We start from the raw sequence: 5,699 nt of genomic DNA on the forward strand, positions 1-5,699 counted from the left end.
GTCAGCTTATTCTTAACTGTTTATCTTTATATGTGATTGCTGTTTTCTCTCTAGCTCCTCTCATGATTCTCTCCTTTTCCTTGAAATTGGATAATTTGACTACATTATGTCTTGATGTGTTTTTTTTTTTTTGGGGGTGGCGTAAGGTGCCGGGGTTGTTAATCTAATGGGTGTTCTTTCTGCTTCCTGGATGGTTCTTGTCTTCTTCTTTGTGATATTGGGGAAATTTTCTTCAGTGAATTCCCTAACTATTTTAACTGTAGGCTTATTTACTTCTTTTTATTCAGGCAGACAAAATTTGAACATTTTTCACTTCATGGGATCCCTCATCAGCCTCAGGGTTTCTTCAGATTCTTTCTTTGTTTGATTGTTTTTCTTGTTTGCTGAATTCTTCTTGGTTATATTTTGAGATTGCTGATGTGATTTTTTTCCCCATTCTAATTGTGAGACCATTCACCTTTTTATTTATTTCTGTTACATCATTCCTTAACTCCTGGACTTTCCTTTGGTGTGAAGATTCTAGTACCTCTATTTTTCATTAGTTTTAAGGATTGATCCCCTATTTTCTTGAATGGTCCTAAACAATGTTCTCATGCATTCTTTCTCTGGCATTTCAAGGACTGCTTCTTTTGTGTAAACCGATTGTTTGGTTTGGATCATCTTCAGTAATTGGCTTTTGTTTCTCTAGATAATTTATGGTAGCTGCTGGTTTTGTCTATTTGCATCACATCTTGGTTGAGCTGAAGGTGGTGCATCATACTCTGGGATGTGTAGAGAGGAGGAGTTGGCTCCTTAGTGTATGGGAGGGTCAGAAATGTTCTGAGGAGCGTATTGTGTGTAGCTGAAGAGGGAGTATTATTTGGGTGGATTAATAGGTGGATGAGGGACTAAGTGCTCAGGAGTAGGTTTCAAGCTGTGATATTAATCATAGGAAGCATTCCCGTTAAGTACAGTAATTTTTAATGAGTCAGAGAAGGGTTATAAGAGGTGATTTTATTTGATAAGTTAAAGGAGAGTGTGTGTTACTGAGATGGAGGAAACAGGTTCCAGAGGTTATGGTGGTTGGGGTAAGGGAGGAATATATTGAATCTACCAGAGTATATTATTATTTTTATTATTATTTAGGGAGTGTGCAGTCGTCTGTTATTATTTTTGTAATAGTGGATTTCTGCACAACTCAGAACTTTCCACTCCTAATGTATGATCCTATGATGGAAATGGACTATTATATTGGATGTCTGAGGGAAGATGGGCTTCCAGTCCGAGGGCTATCTGGCTAAGGTCCATGGGCCCTCATTCTGCAGGCTCTTAGCCTGGGACAGGAAACCAGCACATTCTGGGTTCCATTTCCTCTGCTGGGGTTAGGAGTTTTATATTTACTTTCTCAAAAGAAAACAGGATTAAATCTAACGATAAGTTGCCCCATTCTACCCCACATTCTCTCCACCCTTGAGGCATCGCCACTCTCACCACTGGTCCTGAAGGAGTCCTCTGTCCTGGATTCCCTGTGTTTCCAGTTGCTCTCTGTGCCTATGCACGTGCTCTGGTCTAACCAGATTTGTAAGGTAGACTTGGGATCATGATAGTGGGGGAGGAAGCATTTAAGAACTAGAGGAAAGTTATATGTTTCATTGTTGCTACCCTGCACCCTGCTTGGTTGATCTCCCCACAACCCTTCAGTAAGGGGTGTCCAGTTGGCTACCATTGGACTTTGAGTCTCCACTCTGCACTCACCCACATTTTCAATGGTATGCTTTTTTATTCCTTGATGCTTGATACCTGATTCCTTCAACAGCTCATGGTCACACAGGCTGGTGTGTTTCTTCCATGTGGGTTTTGTTGCTTCTGAGCTAGTTATGATATATCTACGTATAGCCTCCTTCCTGGGGGAGAGACAGCAGAGAAGAAGGTGGGGGGAGACGTTGGACAGTGTAATATATGACAAAATAATAATAATTTATGAATGATGAAGGGTTCATGAGGTAGGGGGAGTGGGGAGGGAGGGGGGAAATGAGCAGCAGATATTAAGGGCTCAAGTAGAAGGCAAATGTTTTGAGAATGATGATGGCAACAAATATACATATGTTCTTGACACAATGAATGTATGTATGGATTGTGATAAGAATTGTACGAGCCCCCAATAAAATGATTTTAAAAAAAGAAATAAATAACGAACAATCCAAAAAAATCTAACAGCTGTCTGGCCTACGAGCCCGGCGTGGCCGCGGCCCGTTGGTGTGGCTGCTTCTGCTCCTGCTCGGCCCTTCCATCTGCCCCTGAACTTCCGCAAGTGCCTGCGCGAGGAGATCCACAAGGACCTGCTGGTGACGGGCGCCTACGAGATCACTGACCAGTCTGGGGGCGCCAGCGGCCTGCGCACCCACCTCAAGATCACAGATTCTGCTGGCCATATCCTGTACTCCAAGGAGGATGCAACCAAGGGGAAATTTGCCTTTACCACGGAGGATTATGACATGTTCGAAGTGTGTTTTGAGAGCAAGGGAACAGGGCGGATACCTGACCAACTCGTGATCCTAGACATGAAGCACGGAGTGGAAGCCAAAAATTACGAGGAGATTGCGAAGGTTGAGAAGCTGAAACCTCTAGAGGTGGAACTGCGCCACCTGTTGGACCTTTCCGAGTCCATCGTGAATGATTTTGCCTACCTGAAGAGACGCGAGGAGAAGATGCGGGATACCAATGAGTCAACAAACACTCGAGTCCTGTACTTCAGCGTCTTCTCCATGTTCTGCCTCATTGGACTCGCCATCTGGCAGGTCTTCTACCTTCGCCGCTTCTTCAAGGCCAAGAAGCTGATTGAGTAAATGAGGCACAGCCCCTCCCACCCCGTATCTCACTCAGCAGAACATCGCTGGAACAGGCCTGACTAATGGCCCACCAACAGCACCATCAAGGCACGTTGGAGCTTTTCTTGCCAGAACTGATCTCTCTTGGGGTGGGGGGACACGGGGTACCACCTAGACCCAACAAGCCAACGAGGGACTTCTTTTTAACTTGGTAGGAGATGGACTGGTTTTTCAACAATAGGTCTATTATTAGGGCCACCTTTGGGGTAAAAAACAGCGCAGACTCGGGGTTACCTAGATAATGCCAAAGCCAGCATTTGTACTGGGTTTCCTCCTGGGATCAGTTTGAACCAGGTTTTCCTTCCTTCTCCCACGTGCCCAGCTGCTTGGGATCCTGCTCTTAATTCCTTTACCAAGACCCCTATGTGCCCCCTTTGGGTTTCCTTGTGAAAACTCCCTCAGCTTTCGCTGACCCTCAGCTGAAATGTGTAGCTAGCACCTGGTGATAAGCCTTTTCATAACTCTTCGTCTCTCAAAAGTGTGAAGGATGTGGTGAAGTGTGAACTGTAGCAACTCTTAAAGAACATTTCCTTTGTTTAGAAAATTAAAATATTTGTGCTCAAAAAAAAAATCTAACAATCTCCTAGAACAGCAGTTCTCAACTTATAGGTTGCAACCCCTTTGGGGGTCTAACAACCCTTTCACAAGGGTCACCCAATTTAGGACAGTAGCAAAATTACAGTTATGAAGTAGCAACAAAAATAATTTTATGGTGGGGGACGGTGACCACAACATGAGGCACTGTATTAAAGAGTCACAGCATTAGGAAGTTTGAGAACCACTGTCCTAGAACCTGCTGTGCTACAGGTCCCACATGTGCCTATGTCTCCCTGGTGCAGGATCCTTCTCCAACTCGCCAGGGCTATCTATCTGCAGGGTCCAGTTGTGCCCCTGCCACCAGAGGAGGGGGCTGGCCTCAGCTAGGGATTATCTCCAATGGGAACTCTACGCTGCCGAGGATTCCAGTGTCTAGGGTCTCTAGGAGCCCGAGTGAGCACCTGTGGGATGTTCCTGAAGGATAGTTTGTCTGGACCACCTCCTCATGCTGGCAAGCCATGGAACAGTGGGTGGGGAAGGGGACACAGCAGGGAAGGGGAAGGGGAAGGAAAAGAGGCCAGGAGTTACCACCCCACAAACAAGGGAGGCAAAACAAGGTCACACACTTGTGACAAGCTGTGCTCTCTGTGGGAGAACTGACAAAAGAACTGGGCTTTTGTGAGACCCCCAACTTTGTAAATCTCGTGATCACACAGAGAGCTCGTCAGACAGTGATCCTCTATTGGTGCCATTTCCCTGGAAGTTCTAGTGAAATCCCTTTCTGTGACTCCTTTTAGCTCTTCTCTGCTGAGTGTGTGCTACTCTGCTGGCTCTCTCCTCTGCTAGTGTTCTCTACTTTGTTATTTTGGGATGGAGTGTTCTGAATATCTGGAGATCAGATATTGTGCTGCTGAGCTGTTTTGTGTCTTTACTGAGTTTCTTTTCTTATTTTCTGTCTTTCCTTGAGTGTGGCAAATTGATGCCTTACATTATTATTGTCGAGCCATATGTATCTCTCTTTAGTCCTGTGAAGATTTGATTAATGAATTTCAGTGGTTTATAAAAAGGTCAATGAAACATTGTAAAACAAGCTTTTTCCCCCCATGATTTTCCATTTCAGGAGCTTAAAAAATACTTTGCTCAAATATCATACAATAGTTCAGTCATATTAAGAAGAATTGTATAATTATCACAATAAATTTTAAAACATATTTAAAAAAAGGTTCTTGGTTGACAGTCTTTTTTCCCTTCAAGACTTTGTATATGTCATGCTATTGTCATGGTTTCTACTGAAAAATTCAGGTTTATTCTAATTCATGCTTCTTTGGGTGGGACCCTTCTTTTTTCACTTAACAGATTTTAGCATTTTTTTCTTGTCATTGATGTTAGTTTGACTACAGTATGAGGGAGAGTTTTACTTTTGGTGTCCCTCCTGATGGGGGTACTTTCTGCTTACTGGATAGCTGTTTATCCATCTTTTATTCAGTAAGGAACATTTTCTTCCAGGAGTTCTTGAACTATTTTCACTGTGGACTTTTTTCTTCCTCTTCTGGAGTCCCTATGAGTTGTAGGCTGTTTTTCTTGGGTGTTCTGAGGTCTCCTTCACATTTTACTGTTGCTTATTCTCTTAGATTAGAGTCTAAAGATTTTTCTTCAAGTTCACTAATTGAGGTTTCCAGCTCTTCAACTCTGTTTCTCTGTTTTGTTTTTTTTAAAACTGTTATGTAATTCTGTTATCATGTTTTTCTTCTGTGTGTCTGTTTGGAATTTTTCTTGTAAGGTTTCTAGCCTTTACTGTTTTTCCCATTTTTCATTCAGACTTTTTCTTCATCAGTTGGGCATGTGCAATCATCATTTTTCTAAATCCTTTTTCTGATGATTTCATACCCTATTAGATTTCAGCCATTTCTTTTTGGTCTAGGTGTTGTCCACTTATTTGTCCATTTCTCTTATTTTTGTGTGGACCAATATTTTCTGTTTTTTTCCTTGACATCTTGGCATAGCTGTTAGGGGTGGTGTGAGGTAGGGTTGTGTCAGGGTAGGTAGCATTGTTTGGTAGTGTAGTAAAGGAATGATGGATACTTCAGATCAAGCATTGGGTGGGTTGGGAGAAAGCAGTAGACTAGGGCCAGGGAAGATTTCAGAGAACGGAAAGGAAAAATTAGAGGAGGAAAGGAAAGTATTAGTGGAGGGGCAAGAAGGATCAGATAGTGCTAATTGGTGAATTATAAGCAAACAAAAAATGAGAGGTAAAAAGTTACCTTGTTTTGCAAGGATGAAGATAGGTAATAATGA

At 42.8% G+C, this 5,699-nt stretch overlaps 1 pseudogene; it reads left to right on the plus strand.

Moving 5' to 3' along the window:
- The first annotated feature begins 1,055 nt into the window (after positions 1–1,055).
- On the plus strand, positions 1,056–3,438 carry LOC142422733 (transmembrane emp24 domain-containing protein 10 pseudogene; annotated as a pseudogene).
- Positions 3,439–5,699: the final 2,261 nt, after the last annotated feature.

The sequence above is a fragment of the Tenrec ecaudatus genome, chromosome 12, assembly GCF_050624435.1.
Source record: "Tenrec ecaudatus isolate mTenEca1 chromosome 12, mTenEca1.hap1, whole genome shotgun sequence".
NCBI classification, from domain to species: Eukaryota; Metazoa; Chordata; class Mammalia; order Afrosoricida; family Tenrecidae; genus Tenrec; species Tenrec ecaudatus.